We start from the raw sequence: 19,914 nt of genomic DNA on the forward strand, positions 1-19,914 counted from the left end.
TCTGTCCCCCTCTCTGACCCTCTCTCTCTGCCCCTTCACTCTGTCCCCTTCTGTCTGCCCCATCTCTCTCTGCCCCTCTCTCTCTGTCCCCCTCTCTTTCTGCCCCCTTTTCTCTCTGTCCCCCTCTCTCTGTCCCCCTCTCTCTGCCCCTCTCTCTCTGTCCCCCTCTCTTTCTGCCCCCTTTTCTCTCTGTCCCCCTCTCTCTGTTGCCCTCTCTCTGCCCCTCTCTCTCTGTCCCCCACTCTCTCTGTCCCCCTCTCTCTGTCCCCCACTCTCTGTCCCCCTCTCTCTGTTGCCCTCTCTCTGCCCCTCTCTCTCTGTCCCCCACTCTCTCTGTCACCGTCTCTCTGTCGCTATTTCTCTGCCCCCCCTCTCACAGTCCCCCTCTGTCTCTGACTCCTTCTCTCGTAGTCCCCCTCTATATCACCCTCCCTCTGTCCCCCTCTCTCTGACCCCCTCTATCTCCCCCACTCTCTGTGACACTCTCTCTGTCGCCCTCTCTCTGTCCCCCCTCTCTCTGTCACCCCCTCTCTGCCCCTCTCTCTACCCCCATGCCCCCCCACTCTCAGTCCCCCCAACTCTCTGTCCACCCCATCTCTCTGTCCCCTCTATCTCCCGACTCTCTGTGCCCCTCTCTCTGTCCCCCTCCCTTTGACCATCTCTGTCTTCCCCTCTCTCTGTCCCCGCCTCGCTCTCAGTCCGGCTCTCTCTCTGCCCCCTCTCTCTGTCCCCCTCTCTCTGTCCCGCGCTCTCTCTGCCCCCTCTCTCTGTCCCCCTCTCTCTGAACTCCCCTCTCTCTGTCCCCCTCTCTCTGTCGCCCTCTCTCTCTTTCCCTCTATCTCTCCCGCGCTCTCTGCCCCCTCTCTCTGCTCCGTCTCTCTCTGCCCCTCTCTCTTTGACACCCTCTCTCTCTCTGTCCCCCACTCTCTCCATCCCCCCACTCTCTGTCCCCCTCTCTCTGACCCCCTCTCTCTCCCACTCTTTACCCCTCTCTCTGTCCCCTCTCTCTGTCCCCCACTATCTGTCCCCCACTCTCTGTCCCCCTCTCTGTCCCCCTCTCTCTGTCCCCCTCTATGTCCTCCTCTCTCTGAGCCCCGCTATCTCCCCCACACACTGTGCTCCTCTCTCTGTCCCCCCTCTCTGCCCCCTCTCCCTTCCACCCGCCTCTCTCTCTGTACCCCCCTCTATGACCGCCTCTCTCTCTGTCCCCCTCTCTCTCTGTCCCCCTCTCTTTCTGCCCCCTTTTCTCTCTGTCCCCCTCTCTCTGTCGCCCTCTCTCTGCCCCACTCTCTCTGTCCCCCACTCTCTTTTCACTCTCTCTCTGCCCCCTCTCTCTCTGCCCCCCTCACTCTGTCTCCCTCTGTCTGCCCCATCTCTCTTTTCCCCTCTATCTCTGCCCCGCTCTCTCTCTGTTCCCCCCCTCTCTTCCCCCCCCCTCTGTCCCACCCCCTCTCTGTCCCCCCTCACTGTCCCCCCTCTCTCCGGCCCCCCCTCTCTCTGACCCCCTCTATCTCCCCCTCTCTCTTTTTCCCCTCTCTCTCTTTCCCCTCTCTCTCTGCCCCCTCACTCTGTCCCACTCTCTCTGCCCCACTCTCTCTGTCCACTCTTTCTCTGTCCCCCACTATCTCCCCCACTATCTGTGCACCTCTCTCTGTACCCCTCTCTCTGACCCCCTCTACCTCCCGCACTCTCTGTGCCCCTCCCTCTGTCCCCTCTCTCTGACCCCCTCTATCTCCCCCTCTCTCTGTCCCCCTCTCTCTGAACCCCTCTACCTCCCCCTCTTTCTGTCCCCCTCTCTCTGTTCCCCCTCTCTCTCTGTCGCCCTCTCTGTGTCGCCCTCTCTCTGTCGCCCTCTCTTTTCCCCCTCTCTCTCTGTCCCCCTCTCTCTCTATCCCCCTCACTCTGTCCCTTACTCTCTGTCCCCCTCTCTTTGTCCCCCTCTCTCTGACCACCTCTACCTCCCCCACTCTCTGTCCTCTCACTCTGTCCCCCCTGTCCCTGTGCCATCTCTCTCTGTCCCCCTCTCGCTGACCCCCTCTCTCTCTGACCTCCCGCTCTCTCTCTGACCCCCTCCCTCTGTCCGTCTCCCTCTGTCCCCCCCCCTCTGTCCCCTCTCTCTGCCCCGCTCTCTCTCCCACCCGCCTCCCTCTCTCCCCCTCTCTCTCCCCCACTCTCTGACCCCCTCTCTCTCTGACCTCCCGCTCTCTCTCTGACCCCCTCCCTCTGTCCGTCTCCCTCTGTCCCCCCTCCCTCTGTCCCCCCTCTCTCTGTCCCCCCTCTCTCTGGTCCCCCTCTCTCTCTGTACCCCTCTCTCTGTACGCCTCTCACTCTGTCCCCCTCTCTCTCTGACCCCCTCTTTCCCACCCGCTTCTCTCTCACCCCCGCTCTCTGCCCACCTCTGTCCCCTCTCTCTGCCCCGCTCTCTCTCCCACCCGCCTCCCTCTCTCCCCCTCTCTCTCCCCCACTCTCTGTCCCCCTCTCTGTCGCCCTCTCTCTGACCCCCACTGTCTGACCCACTCTTTCACCCCCCTCTCTCCCACCCATCTCCCTCTATCCCCCCTCTTTGACCCCCTCTCTCTCTGTCCCCTCTCTCTCTGTCCCGCGCTCTCTCCCACCCGCCTCTCTCTGATGCCCTCTCTGTCCCTCGCTCTCTGACCCCTCTCTCTGTCCCCCCCTCTCTCTGTCCCCCACTCCCTGTCCCCTCTCTCTGCCCCCCTCTCTCTGACCCCTCTCTATGTCGCCCTCTCTCCGCCCCCTCTCTGTCACTGTCTCTTTGCCCCCCCCGTCCCCCCTCTCTGTGTCCCTCCTCTCTCTGTCCCCCTCTCTCTCCCCCATCTCTGTCATCGTCTTTCTGTCCCCCCCTCCCTCTCTCCACTCCCTCTCTCCCCCCTTTCTCTGTCCCCCCTCTCTCTCTCTGTCCCTCCCTCTAGCTGTTCCCCCTCTCTCTGTCCCCCTCTCTATCCCGCCTCTATCTGTCCATCCTCTTTGTCCCAACCCTCTCTGAACCCCCTCCTCCTCTCACTGTCCCCCTCTCTTTCTGTTCCCCTGTCTCTGAACCCCTGTACCTCCCCCACTCTCTGTCCCCCCACTCTCTGTCCCCCCCTCTCTCTGTCCCCCCCTCTCTCTGTCGCCCTTTATCTAACCCCCTCTCTCTCTGTCCCTCTCTCTGTCCTCTCTCTCTGTCCCCCCACTCTCTGTCCCCCCCTCTCTCTGTCCCCCCCTCTCTCTGTCGCCCTTTATCTAACCCCCTCTCTCTCTGTCCCTCTCTCTGTCCTCTCTCTCTGTCCCCCACACTCTGTCTCTGACCCCCTCTCTCTGTCCCTCTCTGCCCCCTCTCTCTGTTCCCTTCTCTCTTTCCCCCTGTCTCTGTCGCCTCTCTCTCTGTTCCCGTCTATCTCTGTCCCCCTCTCTCTCTGTCCCCCCTTTCTCTGTCCCCCATTTCTCTTTTCCCTCTCTGTCCCGCCTCTCTGTCCCCCTCTCTCTCTGTCCCCCCTCTCTCTCTGTCCCCCTCTCTCTGACCCACTCTCTCTGTCGCCCTCTCTCTGTCCCGCTCTCCCTCCCACCCACCTCTCTCTGACCCCCTCTCTCTATCCCCCTCTCTCTGAACGCATCTATCTCACCCACTCTCTGTCCCCCCCTCTCTCCCACCCATCTCCCTCTATCCCCCCTCTTTGTCCCCCTCTCTCTCTGTCCCCCTCCCTCTTTACCCCCCCTCTCTGTCCCCCTCTCTGTCGCCCTCTATCTTCCCCCCTCTCTGTCCCTCTCTCTCTCTGTCCCCCTCTCTCTCTGTCCCCCTCTCTCTGACCCACTCTCTCTGTCGCCCTCTATCTGTCCCCCTCTCTCTGTCCCGCTCTCCCACCCACCCACCTCTCTCTGATCCCCTCTCTCTCCCACCCGCCTCTCTCTCTGTCCCATGCCCTCTGACCCCCTCTCTCTCTGTCCCCCTCTCTCTGTCACCCCTCTCTCTGTCCCCCCCTCTCTCTGTCCCCCCTCTCTCTTTCCCCCTCTCTCTCTGTCCCCTCTCTCTGTCCCCCCTCTCTCTGTCCCCCCTCTCTCTCTGTCCCCCTTTCTCTCTGTCCCCCCTCTCTCTCTCTGTTCCCCTCTCTCTGTCCCCCCTCTCTCTGTCCCCCTCTCTCTCTGTCCCCCTCTCTCTCTTCCCCCTCTCTCTGTCCCCCTCTCTCTGTCCCCCTCTCTCTGTCCCCCCTCTCTCTGTCCCCCCCTCTCTCTGTCCCCCCTCTCTCTTTCCCCCTCTCTCTCTGTCCCTCTCTCTCTGTCCCCCCTCTCTCTGTCCCCCTCTCTCACTGTCCCCCCTCTCTCTCTGTCCCCCTCTCTCTGTCCCCCCTCTCTCTGTCCCCCCTCTCTCTGTCCCCCTCTCTCTCTGTCCCCCTCTCTGCCTGTCCCCCTCTCTCTCTTCCCCCTCTCTCTCTGTCCCCCCTCTCTGTCCCCCCTCTCTGTCCCCCCTCTCTCTGACCCCCTCTCTCTGTCCCCCCTCTCTCTGTCCCCCTCTCTCTCTGTCCCCCTCTCTCTCTGTCACTCTCTCTCTGTCCCCCTCTCTCTGTCCCTCTCTCTCTGTCCACCTCTCTCTGTCCCCCTCTCTCTGACCCCCTCTCTCTGCTCCTCTCTCTCTCACCCGCCTCCCTCTATCACCCCTCTTTGTCCCCCTCTCTCTCTCCCCCTCTATCTCTGTCCTGCACTCCCTCCCACCCGCCTCTCTCTGACCCCCTCTCTCTCGCACACGCCTCTCTCTCTGTCCCCCTCTCTCTGTCCCCCCCCCCTCTGTCCCACGCTCTATCCCACCCGCCTCTCTCTGTCCCCCTCTCTCTGTCCCCCTCTCTCTGTCGCCCTCCCTCTGCACCCTCTCTCTGACCCCCTCTCTCTGACCCCCTCTGTCTGACCCACTCTCTGTCCCCCACCGGCCTCTCTCTGTCCCCCTCTCTCTGTCCCCCTCTCTCTGTCCCCCTCTCTCTGTCCCCCACTTTCTCTGTCCCCTCTCTCTCTGTCCCCCCCATCCCCCCACTATATGACCCCCTCTCTCACCTCCACTCTGTATCCCTTTCTCTGACGCCCATTCTCTGTCCCCCACTCTCTGTCCCCCTCTATCCCCCCTCTCTCTGACCCCCTCTACCTCCGCCTTTTCTGTCCCCCTCTCTCTGACCCCCTCTATCTCCCCTTCTCTCTGCCCCCCTTTCTCTGTGCCCCTCTCTCTGTCCCCCTCTCTCTGTCCCCCCCCCTCTCTCTGTCCCCCCCTCCCTCTGTCCCCCTCTCTCTCTCTGACCCCCTCACTCTGTCCCACTCTCTCTGCCCCGATCTCTCTCTGCCTATGTCTCTCTGTCCCCCTCTATCTCCCCCTCTCTCTGTGCCCCTCTCTCTGTCCCCCTCTCTCTGTCCCCCTCTATCTCCCCCACTCTCTGTGCCCCTCTCTCTGTGCCCATCTCTCTGACCCCCTCTACCTCCCACTTTTTCTGTCCCCATCTCTGACCCCCTCTATCCCCCCATTCCCTGTGCCCCTCTCTCTCTTCCCCCTCTCTCTCACCCCCTCTACTTCCCCCTCTCTCTATACCCCCTCTCTCTGTCCCCCTCTCTCTGTCCCCTCTCTCTCTGTCCCCCTCTCTCTCTGTCCCCCTCTCTCTCTTCCCCCTCTCTCTCTGTCCCCCCTCTCTCTGTCCCCCTCTCTCTCTGTCCCCCTCTCTCTCTGTCCCCCTCTCTCTCTGTCCCCCCTCTCTCTCTTCCCCCTCTCTCTCTGTCCCCCTCTCTCTGTCCCCCCTCTCTCTCTCCCCCTCTCTCTGTCCCCCTCTCTCTCTGTTCCCCTCTCTCTGTCCCCCCTCTCTCTCTCCCCCTCTCTCTGTCCCCCTCTCTCTCTGTCCCCCTCTCTCTGTCCCACTCTCTCTCTGTCCCCCCTCTCTCTCTTCCCCCTCTCTCTCTGTCCCCCTCTCTCTGTCCCCCCTCTCTCTCTCCCCCTCTCTCTGTCCCCCTCTCTCTCTGTTCCCCTCTCTCTGTCCCCCCTCTCTCTCTCCCCCTCTCTCTGTCCCCCTCTCTCTCTGTCCCCCCTCTCTGTCCCCCCCCTCTCTGTCCCCCTCTCTCTCTGTCCCCCTCTCTCTCTGTCCCCCCTCTCTCTGTCCCCCTCTCTCTCTGTCCCCCCTCTCTCTGTCCCCCCTCTCTGTCCCCCCCCTCTCTGTCCCCCCTCTCTCTGTCCCCCTCTCTCTCTGTCCCCCCTCTCTCTTCCCCCTCTCTCTCTGTCCCCCCCCCTCTCTCTGCCCCCTCTCTCTGTCCCCCCTCTCTCTCTGTCCCCCTCTCTCTGTCCCCCTCTCTCTGTCCCCCCTCTCTCTCTGTCCCTCTCTCTCTGTCCCACTCTCTCTCTGTCCCCCCTCTCTCTCTTCCCCCTCTCTCTCTGTCCCCCCCTTCTCTCTGTCCCCCCCTCTCTCTCTGTCCCCCTCTCTCTCTGTCCCCCTCTCTCTCTCTGTCCCCTCTCTCTCTGTCCCCCTCTCTCTCTCCCCCTCTCTCTGTCCCCCTCTCTCTGTTCCCCTCTCTCTGTTCCCCTCTCTCTCTGTCCCCCCTCTGTCTGTCCTCCTCTCTCTGCCCCACTCTCTCTGCTCCCCTCCCTCCCACCTGCCTCTCTCTTTCTCCCTCTCTCTGTTCCCCCCTCTCTCTGCCCCCCCCTCTATGCCCCCCTCTCTCTGTCCCCCTCTCTCTCTGTCCCCCTCTCTCTGTCCCCCCTCTCTCTCTGTCCCCCACTCTCTCTGTCCCCCTCTCTCTCTGTCCCCTCTCTCTCTGTCCCCTCTCTCTCTCTCCCCCTCTCTCTATGTCCCCCTCTCTCTGTTCCCCTCTCTCTGTTCCCCTCTCTCTCTGTCCCCCCTCTGTCTGTCCTCCTCTCTCTGCCCCACTCTCTCTGCTCCCCTCCCTCCCACCTGCCTCTCTCTTTCTCCCTCTCTCTGTTCCCCCCCCTCTCTGCCCCCCCCTATGCCCCCCTCTCTCTCTCCCCCTCTCTCTCTCCCCCTCTCTCTCTGTCCCCCTCTCTCTCTGTCCCCCTCTCTCTCTGTTCCCCCTCTCTCTCTGTCCCCCTCTCTCTGTCCCGCTCTCTCTGTCCCCCTCTCTCTGTCCCCCCCTCTCTCTCTCTCCCCCCTCTCTCTGTCCCCCTCTCTCTGTCCCCCTCTCTCTGTTCCCCTCTCTCTCTGTCCCCCCTCTGTCTGTCCTCCTCTCTCTGCCCCCCTCTCTCTGTCCCCCTCTCTCTCTGTCCCCCTCTCTCTCTGTCCCCCTCTCTCTCTGTCCCCCTCTCTCTCTGTTCCCCCTCTCTCTCTGTCCCCCTCTCTCTGTCCCGCTCTCTCTGTCCCCCTCTCTCTGTCCCCCCCCTCTCTCTCCCCCCTCTCTCTGTCCCCCTCTCTCTGTCCCCCTCTCTCTGTTCCCCTCTCTCTCTGTCCCCCCTCTGTCTGTCCTCCTCTCTCTGCCCCACTCTCTCTGCTCCCCTCCCTCCCACCTGCCTCTCTCTTTCTCCCTCTCTCTGTTCCCCCCTCTCTCTGTCCCCCCCTCTATGCCCCCCTCTCTCTCTGTCCCCCTCTCTCTCTGTCCCCCTCTCTCTCTGCCCCCCCCTCTCTCTGTCCCCCCTCTCTCTGCCCCACTCTCTCTGCTCCCCTCCCTCCCACCTGCCTCTCTCTTTCTCCCTCTCTCTGTTCCCCCTCTCTCTGTCCCGCCTCTCTCTGTCCCCCCTCTGTCTGTCCTCCTCTCTCTGCCCTCCTCTCTCTGTCCCCCCTCTCTGTCCCGCCTCTATATGTCCCCTCTCTCTCTGTCCCCCTCTCTCTGACCCCCTCCATCTCCCCCACACGCTGTCCCCTCTCTCTGTCTGCCTCTCTCCTCACCCCCTATCTCTGCCTTCCTCTCTCTGTCTCCCTCTCTCTGTCCCCCTCTCTCTGCCCCTTCTCTGTCCCCCCTCCCTCTGTCCCCCTCTCTCTGTCCCCCTCTCTCTCCCCCCCCTCTCTCCCCCTCTCTATCTCCCCCTCTCTCTCTCCCCCTCTCTCTGACCCCCCTTTCTCTGTCCCTCTAACTCTGTCGCCCTCTCTGTACGCCCTCTCTGTCACCGTCTCTCTGTCCCCCCTCCCTCTGTCCCCCTCTCTCTATTTCCCCCTCTCTCTCTGTCATGCTCTCTCTGTCCCCCTCTCTCTGTCCCCCTGTCTCTGATCCCCCTCTCTCTGTCCCCCTCTCTTTCCCACCCGCCTCTCTCTGTTCCCCGCTCTCTGTCCCCCTCTGTCTGTCTCCATCTGTCTGTCCCCTTCTCTCTGTCCCCCTCTCTCTCCCACCTGCCTCTCTCACCCCCGCTCTCTGCCCCCCTCTGTCTGTCGCCCTCTCTCTGCCCCACCCATCTCCCATCCGCTTCCCTCTATCCCCCCTCTTTGGCCCCCTCTCTCTCTGCCCCACTCTCTCTGTCCCACGCTCTCTCCCACCAGCCTCTCTCTGACCCCTCTCTCTCTCCCACCTGCCTCTCTCTCTGTCCCCCTCTTTCTGTCCCCCTCTCTCTCTGCCCCCTCACTCTCTCCCCCTCTCTCTCTCCCCCCTCTCTGCCCCCCCTCTGTCGCCCTCACTTTCTGTCCCCCTCTCTCTCTGTCCCCCACTCTCTCTGTTCCCCACTCTCTCTGTCCCCTACTATCTCCATCCCCCCTCTCTCTCTGAACCCCTCTGCCACCCCACTCTGTACCCCTCTCTCTCCCCCACTCTCTGACCCCCTCTCTCACCCCACTCTGTACCCCTCTCTCTGCCCCCCCCCTCTCTCTGTCCCCTCTCTCTCTGCCCCCCTCTCTCTCTGTCCCTCTCTCTCTGCCCCTTCTCTCTCTGCCCCCCTCTCTGTCTGTCCCCTTCTCTCTCTGCCCCCCTCTCTCTCTGTCCCCCTCTCTCTCTGCCCCCCTCTCTCTCTGTCCCCCTCTCTCTCCGACCCCCCTCTCTCTCTGGCCCCTCTCTCTCTGTCCCCCTCTCTCTCTGTCCCCTCTCTCTGTCTCCTTCTCTCTCTCTCTCTCTCTGCCCCCCTCTCTCTCTGCCCCCCTCTCTCTCTCCCCCCCTCTCTCTGTCCCCCTCTCTCTCTGTCCCCTCTCTCTGTCCCCTTCTCTCTCTCTCTCTCTCTCTCTGCCCCCCTCTCTCTGCCACCTCTCTCTCTGTCCCCCTCTCTCTCTGTCCCCCTCTCTCTGTCCCCCCTCTCTCTGTCCCCATCACTCTCTGTCCCCTCTCTCTCTGTTCCCCTCTCTCTCTGTCCCCCTCTCTCTGTCCCCCCTCTCTCTGTCCCCATCTCTCTCTGTCCCCTCTCTCTCTGTTCCCCTCTCTCTCTGTCTCCCTCTCTCTCTGTACCTTCTCTCTCTGCCCCCCTCTCTCTCTGCCCCTCTCTCTCTGCCCCCCTCTCTCTCTGTCCCCCACTCTCTCTGTTCCCCTCTCTTTCTGTTCCCCTCTCCCTTTGTCTCCCTCTCTCTCTGTCTCCCTCTCTCTGTGTGTCTCTCTCTCTCTGTCCCCCACATTGTCTGTCACCCTCTCTCTCTCCCCCCTCTCTCTCTGCCTCCCTCTCTCTCTCGCCTTCTCTCTGCCCCCCCTCCCCCTCTCTCTCTGCTCCCCTCTCTCTCTGCCCCCGCTCTCTCTGCCCCATCTCTCTGTCCCCTCTCTCTCTGTCCCCTCTCTCTGTTCCCCTCTCTCTTTGTCCCCTTCTCTCTCTGCCCCCCTCTCTCTCTGTCCCCCTCTCTCTCTGTCCCTCCTCTCTCTGTCCCCCTCTCTCTCTGCCCCCCTCTCTCTGTTCCCCTCTCTCTCTGCCCCCCTCTCTCTCTGTCTCCCTCTCTCTCTGTCACCCTCTCTCTCTGCCCCCCCTCTCTCTGACCCCTCTCTCATTATGTCCTCCCCTATTTCTCTCTCTCTCCCTCCCTCCCTCACCTTATTTCTCCCTTCCCTCTCTCTCTGTCTTTCCCTGCTCCTTCGCTCTCTCTCCATCTTCTCTCACTCTCGATCTCCCTATCTTGGTCTCTCTTTTCCCACCACCCTCCGTTTCTCTCTAACTGAATCTCTCTCCCTTCTGTCCCGCCCTTACTCTCTCTCTCTCTGACACACTCTGTGTCGCTGGTCCTTCCCTCTCCCTCTGACCCAGAGACTGCAGGTTGGTGGTGAGTCTGCTTGTGGGGTTTGGGGGGGTGGGGGGCTTGTGGGTGTGAGATGATCGAGAGATGTGGGAAGTGGGAGGTGGGGAAAATGGGGTAGAGCCAGAATTGTGAGAAGGAGATAGAGACGGCAGGAGAGAGAGAGAGAGAGAGAGAGAGAGAGAGAGAGAGAGGGTGAGGGGGAGAGAGAAGAATGGAGGCAGGTGGATAAACTCATGTTGGGGGTGTGAGAGAGAGAGAGGGGGAGAGTGAGGCAGAAAGAATAGTGGAGGCAGGTGGAGAAACTGGGGTTGGGGGCTCTGAGAGGGGACCAGAGAGAGTGAAAGGGAGAGGTGGTGAGAAAGAGAGATTGTGCAGGAAGGGAGAGATGGAGAGAATTGAGGAGGAAAAGTGGGGGTGAGGAATTGGGGAGGCCAGGTTGGAATGGGGGGGCGGTTAGAGGGAGTTAAACCCAGCTCCTGAGCTCAGGGCGCGGTGCCCTCCCCTTCCCTGAGGACCAGGACTTGGGGCTGAGTCTGTCTCTCTCCAGCTCAGCTTCTCCAACACAAAGACACACAACAACATCGGTCACTCTGCTGCTCGGCACGATTTAATCAACATTGTTATTGGTTACAAATGGAAGTGATGGATACAGTCAGTGGGATGGTGCCTTTTCTCACTGGCCCCTGAGTTGTGAGAAACATTGAAATGTTTCCCTGTAACCCCCCTGTGGGATAAGGATGGACAAACCAGCGCTACCCTCAGTCTGTTACCATAGCGACAGGCTGCTCCATCGCTGAAACACTGAATTGAAATGAGAAAATCCCAGATGGATTGATTAATGAGGGAATTTGATTGATGGATGGATTTGGGTGAAGGGATATTTCAGCACATTCTTCAGCTGCTGCCTGAACTTAGTCTGGGTCACGGCATAAATCGCGGTGTTTGTGCAGCAACTGAGGAGCTGCAGCATGAAGCCCAATTCCTGCACAAACTCATGGAGATACAGAGGGGTATCCACAATCCACCACATCCGGTACCATATAGAATACAGCATTAACATTGACCATAACAGGATGAAATTGGCCGAGATCACAAACAGTAAAATGATGGATTTTTTTCGGTTTCTCATTTCAGTGTCAGACTGAGCGTCCCCATTGGTGTGAGCGCGGAGTCTCCTGCGGGCTCTGCTGGTCACTAAAATGTGTCTGACGGTGAGAACATTGAGCAGCAGAATCAGGAGAAATGGGACACACGGGGTTAGAATGTGGTGGAGGAACTCGATTGTGACCCAGACAATGGAGGATAGAACAGCGTCTGTTACATCACAAAACCAGGGGGAGTTCCACAGCCGATACCGAGCCTCGAGCATAAAATACCAGGAAATGTTCTTTAAACAGCTCAGCACAGTCACTGCTCCCAGAACCACAGCCACCGTTTTCTCACTGCAATATTTACTTTTCAGCTTCTGGCAACAAATGGCCACAAACCGATCAAAGGTGAAAGTGACGGTGAACCAGACAGAGCAGTCAGTGGCTGCATAAACCAGGACGGCGTGGATATTACACACGGGGACGGAGACCCTCAGGAAATAAAACTGTTCCTGATAAACAATGGGAATGTGTCTCAGGATCAGGTCGAGGATAATGACCAGGAGATCCGCTGCTGCCATGGCCCCCAGGTAACGTCTGACACATGGAGACAATCCACAATCTTTATAAAGCAGGACGTAGATGGTCACTACGTTAACTGTGAGGAAGGAAAACAAACCCATTATCCATCAGCCTGGAGGCAAAGGGACCCGTTTGATCGGGGACCCAGTGAGATTTTCAAATGTGTCCCTGTATTCAGGGATTTATTAAAATAATTGGAGCTGGAATAACAAATGGGAAGGTCGGAATTACTGACAAAAATGTGACATAAACCACAAGAAACCCTCCCTCCCCAAACACACAGAGACACATCCATAAGGACAGGTGGTTTCTAGAACATTCCCACACACTCGATCACTCGAGAGCAGACACAGGTCACTCCTTCCCAGTTCCTAATACGGAGGGTGGAAACGTTGCTGTCCTGAAGGATTCTCTCCCAGTTTCCTGAAGACAAACGGAGTTTGGGAATTTCTGTATTTTGGTCTAAATTGTGGTCGATCCTGTGTCGTGGAGAAATGTAAACGGAGGGAAAACGTATTCACCCCTTTAACTGCCTGAGGGGCCTTCGGAACAGTGTCTCCTTCTCCCTGGAACGGGATCTCTTCCATCGGGATCTTATCGTTTGTTCAATTCACTGACGTCCGGCCGTTCACAAACAATGTCAGGGATAGAACGTTCCGGGGAATGTCAGTTATAGAATGTCAGGGACAGAACGTTCCGGGAATGTCAGTTATAGAATGTCAGGGACAGAACGTTCCGGGGAATGTCAGTTATGGAATGTCGGGGACGGAACGTTCCGGGGAATGTCAGTTATAGAATGTTGGGGACAGAACGTTCCGGGGAATGTCAGTTATAGAATGTCGGGGACAGAACGTTCCGGGGAATGTCAGTTATAGAATGTCGGGGACAGAACGTTCCGGGGAATGTCAGTTATAGAATGTCGGGGACAGAACGTTCCGGGGAATGTCAGTTATAGAATGTTGGGGACAGAACGTTCCGGGAATGTCAGTTATAGAATGTTGGGGACAGAACGTTCCGGGTAACCCCTTGACCTGTCCATGACCTTTCCCCCCTACCCACCCCACCCACATGATGTCCTGTGCCTGGACACACTGTAACATTAATGGGGTGAGAGACGGAGGGTCCAATCACAGGAATGGGAACTAAAGGCATTGCGAGACCAGCTGAAATGGTGAGATATGCCACATTCTCAATCCACCTCCCAGAACCAGCCCAGACACCATACACCCAGAGGAGATATCTGTTCACCGGGGAACACTGTACAGACCAGGCCAGTGTCCTGCTCAGTCCAACTCAACAATCTGTCCAGATTCATCCATTACACTGGTCAATACAATCCAGCAATCTGTCCAGAGTGGAACACTGCACACAGATCATGTCAGGGCACTTATCTTCAAACGCAGGCTAGACATCTGTCCAGTTTGGGAAGCTGTGATAGAGAGAGAAAAGCTGCAGACGCTGGAGTCCAAAGTAGACAGGCAGGAAGGTGGGAGAACACAGCAATGCTGACAGCATCAGGAGGTGGAACCATTCTGTAAGAGTCCTGAAGGAGGGCTACACCTGAAACATCAAATTCTATACCTCCTGATGTTGCCTGGATGGCGGTGTTCCTCCAGCAAGTATTCAGCATGGTAAGCAATGCAGACCACAGCAGTGCATTGATCTATAAGCCCAGACTAGATATCTGTCCAGAGCTGAAAATGTGTTGCTGGAAAAGCGCAGCAGGTCAGGCAGCAGCCAAGGAACAGGAGAATCGACGTTTCAGGCATAAGCCCTTCTTCAGCAACCGGCTATCTGACCAGCATGGGGAGCTGTGCAGACCACAGCAGTGCATTGATCTATAACCCCGGACAAGATATCTGTCCAGCACTGAGAGCTGTGCAGAACAGAACAGGACACTAATGTCTAAACCTGAAACAAATATCCATCCAGCATTGGGAGCTGCACAAACCACATCATTGTATTATCTATAAACCTCAACTAGATAGTCTGACCAGCACAGCGACCTGTGCAGTGATCACCCATGGATTCATCTGTAAACCAGGAGCAGCTCCCCTCCCAGAATGTAGGATTATGCACACCTCCGCATTGCATAAATCTGTAACCCAGGAGCAGTTACCCTCCCAGCGTGTAGAGGTGTGTACCCCACCCCAGTGCATTAATCTGTAACCCAGGAGCAGTTACCCTCCCAGCATGTAGGACTGTGTATACCACCCCAGTGCATTGATCTGTAACCCAGGAGCAGTTACCCTCCCAGCATGTAGGACTGTGTATACCACCCCAGTGCATTCCTCAGTAACACTGTGTGAGATTCCTGCCCAGTGTGGGGAAACTTGCAGCCCGGGCTGGAAGTGACAGGATGTGCAGCTCCCTCCCATTTACAGCTCGAACTCTCCATTGTGCCCTGACAAGGGGGTGCTGTGGGTGTGAACATCACTGCCACAGAGACACGGCGGGGGAATCATATTAAATATCACCACATGGGACGGGTTTGGTGTATAGACAAAGATGGGCAGACTGAGACACAGTGTCATGGAAGGATGTGTTCCCAGGTTGCAGAATGCTGAAATGTAGACACTTCGATAGCATCCTGTAACATGAGCCAGTCTTCCCAGGAAAGATGGGAAAAAAGGATCTTGGTGTGAGGTCAGATGAAACAACAGCTGCTGTGTGGTTTTGAAATTACGTTTATGTAATTACTGTAGAGTTGGAATGGGGAAATAAGCAGTTTAGAGAAATGGGGTCTCAGAGTTGTGAATAGTTGATGAAAAATGTTCACTTTCAGAGTTAAAAAATAAATTGATATTTTTGTTTAAACAGTGGAATTTGGGAGTTTTCTGTCACTCATATTTTAACAGTTTACAAGACAAATTGAGCATTTCTTTATGTTTAGTTTATATTACCAGATGAGCTCACTGTTGTGTCCTAACAATTGCTGTGTGTATCTGTGTGTCTCTGTGTGGGGCAGGTCTGCCAGTCTCTGTGGTGCCTAAAGTGATGCAATGCCACCCTCTGCTGGCCTCCCCACGCCACTGCACAGGCATTTGCAGAGGGTGAAAACCAACAGGGATACACTCAGAGAGGTGGAGGGAGAGGGCAGCTGCTCCCAGCACCATCCAAACTGATGTATTATCCATGGACTGATCTAAATGTCCTTTAAACGTTGTAACTGTTCCTGCTTTCACCACTTCATCTGGAAGTTCATTCCACGCACAAGCCAGATTCTGTCTTACAAAATTACCTCTCCTGACTTTTGTAAATCTTTTTCCTCGCACCTTAAAATATCCCTCAGTTTTGAATCCCCAACTCTAGGGAAAAGACATCAGCCCTTCGGCTTATCTGTACCCCTCAATAATTTATAAACCTCTGTAAAGTTACCGCTTAATTTCATATTCTTCAGTGAAAAAATCCCAGCCTATACAGCCTCTCCTTATAGCTCAATCCCTCCTTTCCCAGCAACATCCAGGTTAAACTCTTCTGAACCCTCTCCAGTTTAATAATATCAAGGTCAGTAATATTAAAGTGAAGAGTCAAGGTATTTTCTTAGGGCACAGGGATCCAAAACTAGAGGACATAGACTTAAGGTGAGAGGGGAGACATTTAAAAGTGATCTTAGGGGCAGCTGTTTCACCCAGAGGGTGGTGTGCCTATGGAATGAGCGGGCAGGATGACCAGACTGGACACAGTATTCCAGAAGAGGTCTCACTAATGTCCTGAACAACCACAAGATTTGACGTCCCAATTCCGATACTCAAAGGTCTGACCAATGAAGACAAGTGTGTTAAACACCTTCTTAACCGCACTATCTATATGAGATGAAAATTTTAAAGAATTATACCTGATGGCCTAGGTCTCTGTTCCACAACACTGACAAAGGCCCTGCTTTTAATTGTATAGGTCCTGTTCTTGTTTGATTTACCAAATCCAATACCTCGCATTAATCCAAACTAAACTCCATCTGCCACCCCTCAGCCCAGTGAGTGATATTACTGCCATAACCCCCTCCCCCTTCAATTCTAAAACGCCCATCCCTGTCCAGGAGGCCTGCACACTCCAGCCTTGATTATCACAAAGACCCTGAGCTTGGGTTGTCTTGTGTGGTTAGGGGGAGGAGGGACAGATTACAGACACAGTCAGTGGGGAGGAGAGGCTGGACAGTAATCAGCGGCCTGGTGTCACTTCATGGTTTTAGGAAGAGGGCAGTCGCACGTTAGAGGTGGGTAAGAGTGATCGGTGTTTTGGGACCAGAAATTAAGCTCTACCTTCGTCTCTGGTGTTCAGTAATAAATATCTGTTTGAGACTCTTCATTGGGCAGAGTGTGTCTGCAGGATTTCTTTCCTTAATATTGCAGACTACAGATAATAGTGATTAAAGATGTTTATAGCAATGATAACCTGATTATAATAAATCCACACTGAACTGAAAGTGGGCACTAAAATATGGCCCAAAATCTGGGTATGATAGTGTGGTGGGTAGTGTCCCTGTCTCTGAGCCAGAGCTCTGGATTTGATTTCAATTCCTGAACTTGTGTGGGAGTGTTCCTAGCTCTGGACTAGAAGGCCCGGATTCAAATCCTACCTGTTGCAGAGGTATGTCCCAGCATGACAGAACAGTCTGATGAACAAACACACAGGAGAATACTGTTCCAGCTTTATGGGTATTGTCGAGTGATGCTAGTGTCCCTTTCTCTGGGCACAAAGGTCTCGGTGTAAAGCCCACAGAAGTGTTTCAGGATACATCTGAACAAACTGTTTAAAATGGATTTAGAATTGTGACTTGATGGAGAAGGAAGAGGTGTCAATATTGCATTTCAGAATTTAGGCCCAGGATGACTGAAAGTACAGCCATTCGTGTTGATTGGGGTCACATTTCGCAGCAGTAAAGGTTTATAAAATCAAAATGGCCATAGATAAGGTGAGTAGTCAGGGGTTTTTCCCCAGGTTTGGGGCGTCCAAAACTAGAGGACATTGGTGGAAATTGAGAGGGAAAAGGTTTTGATGCGGCCGAAAAGGCACCATTTCACACAGAGGGTGGTGTGCTTATGGAATGAGCTGCCAGAGGAAGTGGTGGAGGATGGTACAACTACAGCATGTAAAAGACATCTGGATGCTGACAGACCTGCCGAGCTTTTCCAGCAATTTCTGTATTTCTTTTAAAAATGCATTCAGTTTAACACAAGTATTCTGAATAACTTAAACAATTTTAATTTTTAATGACGCAGGGATATATAAACATATCTTCAAATCGACCAAGATCATTTTCTGCTACGGGTCTGTCTCTGTACATGACAGCAGCAATGATGCACCTACATGGAACAGGGAATGTGATGGAGACATCGTTTGGACAATGTACAAGGAAGTTTGGACAATGTACAAGGAGATCTCTCATGGTCCAGTTTTGGGGAGAAGATGACATTACTGTGTGATTCAGCTCAGAGAGGGAGAAAATGTAATCTGCCTGAGAAGGAATGGCCTATTGTACTCTCTCTCCTTCAATGTTCCTCATCACAGCAATGTCTGCGAGCTAAAAAAATACTCTAAACTCATCGTTACCTTTCTTATTTTTATGGAATCCCTGCAGTGTTGAAACAGGTCCTTCGGCCCAACAAGTCCATACTAACCTTCCCAAAAAATTCCCCTACATTTACCCCTGACTAATGCACCGAACCTAGAAATCCTTGATCACTACAGACAATTTAGCATGACCAATCAACCTAACCTACACACTTTGAGCTGTGGTAGGAAACTGGAGCACCTACTAGAAGCTCACACAGACACGGGGAGAACGTACAAACTCCACACACCCAGGCTAGAGTCGAACCAAAGTCCCTGGTGTTATGAGGCAGCAGTGCTAACCATCGTGCTACCCTTTGGGTGCTCCCTGACCAGAATTCATTGGAATCTACTCACTGCCTAAAGCAAAGGGAATTCAGCCAAATTCAATTCTCCCAGGATGAAATCCCATTGCTAGCAGCTGTGTGACTACAATATCTTCAGAAGCAGAATACTGTTTTGAACAATCTTGCAATTTTTCCTTTGTCGTGAGTTCCAAGAATATCTGGACGACGTTCTTTCAAGTTAAAATTGGAGTGTGTGTGTGTGTGTGTGTGTGTGTGTGTGTGTGTGTGTGTGTGTGTGTGTAATATTGATTATATTATGGCAATACACAAACGGTTTACCATTCATCTGTTAAAATTGCCCATGGTATTCAGGGATGTGTATGTTAGGTGCATTAGTCAGGGGTAAATGTGGGGAAATGGGTCTGGATGGGTTTTTCTTCTGTGGGTCAGTGTGGTCTTGTTGGGCTGAAGGGCTTGTTTCCCCACTGTCGGGATTATATGAATCACCCAGAACCCTCTCGATTAGATTCCAACGTGTAACTCACTTCCATCTATGTGTGACTGGCATGTTTCAAAAACACCCCAAAACCTTCAATTCTATTCCACTTCGATAAACACGAGGCGCTGCATTTTGGGAAATCAAATTTGAGCAGGATTTATACACTTAATGGTCAGGTCCGAGGGAGAGTTGCTGAACAAAGGGACTTTGAAGTGCAGGTTCGTAGCTCCGTGAGAGTAGAGTGGCAGGTGGATAAGATAATGAAGGCAGCGTTTGGTTTACTTTCCTTTATTGGTCAGTGTTTTGAGTATAGGCATTGAGAGGTCATGTTGTGGCTGGACTGGACATGGGTTAGGCCACTGTTGGAATATGGCATGCAATTCTGGTCTCCTTCCTATCGGAAGGATGTTGTGAAATTTGGAAGGGTTCAGAAAAGATTTACAAGGAGGTTGCCAGGATTGGAGGATTTGAGCCACAGGGAGAGGCTGAACAGGCTGGGGCTGTTTTCCCTGGAGCATCAGAGGCTGAGGGGTGACTTTATCAAGGTTTATAAAATCATGACGGGCATGGATAGGATAAATAGACAAAGTGTTTTCCTTGGGGTGGGGGAGTCCAGAACTAGAGGGCATAGGTTTAGTGTGAGAGGGGAAAGATATGGAAGAGACCTAAGGGGCAACTTGTTCACTCAGGGTGTGGTCCATGAATGGAATGAACTGTCAGAGGAAGTGGTGGAGGGTAGTACAATTGCAACATTTAAAATTCAGCTCGATGGGTATATGAATGGGAAGGTTTGGAGGGAGATGGGCCAAGTGCTTGAAAAAGAGACTAGAGTAGGTTACGATATCTGGTCTGCATAGACGGGTTGGACCAAAGGGTCTGTTTCCATGATGTACATCTCTATGACTGTATAACTCTGCGATTTTGTGACTCACGACTTGTTATCTGTTATTCTGTATGTAAACCACCCTGAACCCCTCGATTAGATTCCAGTCGGTCCCTCACTCCTGGGTATCTCATATGCTGTATGTAAACCCTAAACCCCTCAATTAGATTCCAGTCTGGAACTCACTCCTGGGGATCTGTTATTGGATCTGTGTAGTGATCCTTGTTGGATGTTTGACCGAAGACAAGATAAACTAAATGGTCAAATGTTACATTGGGAGCAGGAACACAGAAAGCTGCTGTACATTTCTGTCCTGTTACATATCTCCAAGTGTCAGATTGGGGCTGAATTCCTGTCACAATGGGGAAAGTCTCAAAAGCTGTTTCTTGTCCTGCATGAATGCATCATCATAACATGAATTCCATTGTAAGGTAGGAAATGGAGACAGCTTCTGGAAGGAGTCTGTATCTCTCTGTGTGTGATTCTGTGTGTCTGTGTATGCACGTTTATGTGTGATTTTGTGTGCGTGTTCAATGTTTTATGTTGTTGTGGTTCTGGTCGCTGAGCTGGGAATTTGTCTTACAAACGTTTTGTCCCCTGTCTAGGTGACATCCTCAGTGCTTGGGAGCCTCTTGTGAAGCGCTTCTGTGCTGTTTCCTCCGGCATTTAAAGAGGCCTGTCTCTGCCGCTTCCGGTTGTCAGTTCCAGCTGTCCGCTGCAGTGGCCGGTATATTGGGTCCAGGTCGATGTGTTTGTTGATAGAGTCTGTGGATGAGTGCCATGCCTCCAGGAATTCCCTGGCTGTTCTCTGTTTGGCTTGCCCTATAATGGTAGTGTTGTCCCAGTCGAATTCATGTTGCTTGTCGTCTGTGTGTGTGGCTACTAAGGATAGCTGGTCGTCTCGTTTTGTGGCTAGTTGGTGTTTATG

This window comes from Chiloscyllium punctatum, chromosome 13 (assembly GCF_047496795.1).
Source record: "Chiloscyllium punctatum isolate Juve2018m chromosome 13, sChiPun1.3, whole genome shotgun sequence".
Lineage (NCBI taxonomy): Eukaryota > Metazoa > Chordata > Chondrichthyes > Orectolobiformes > Hemiscylliidae > Chiloscyllium > Chiloscyllium punctatum.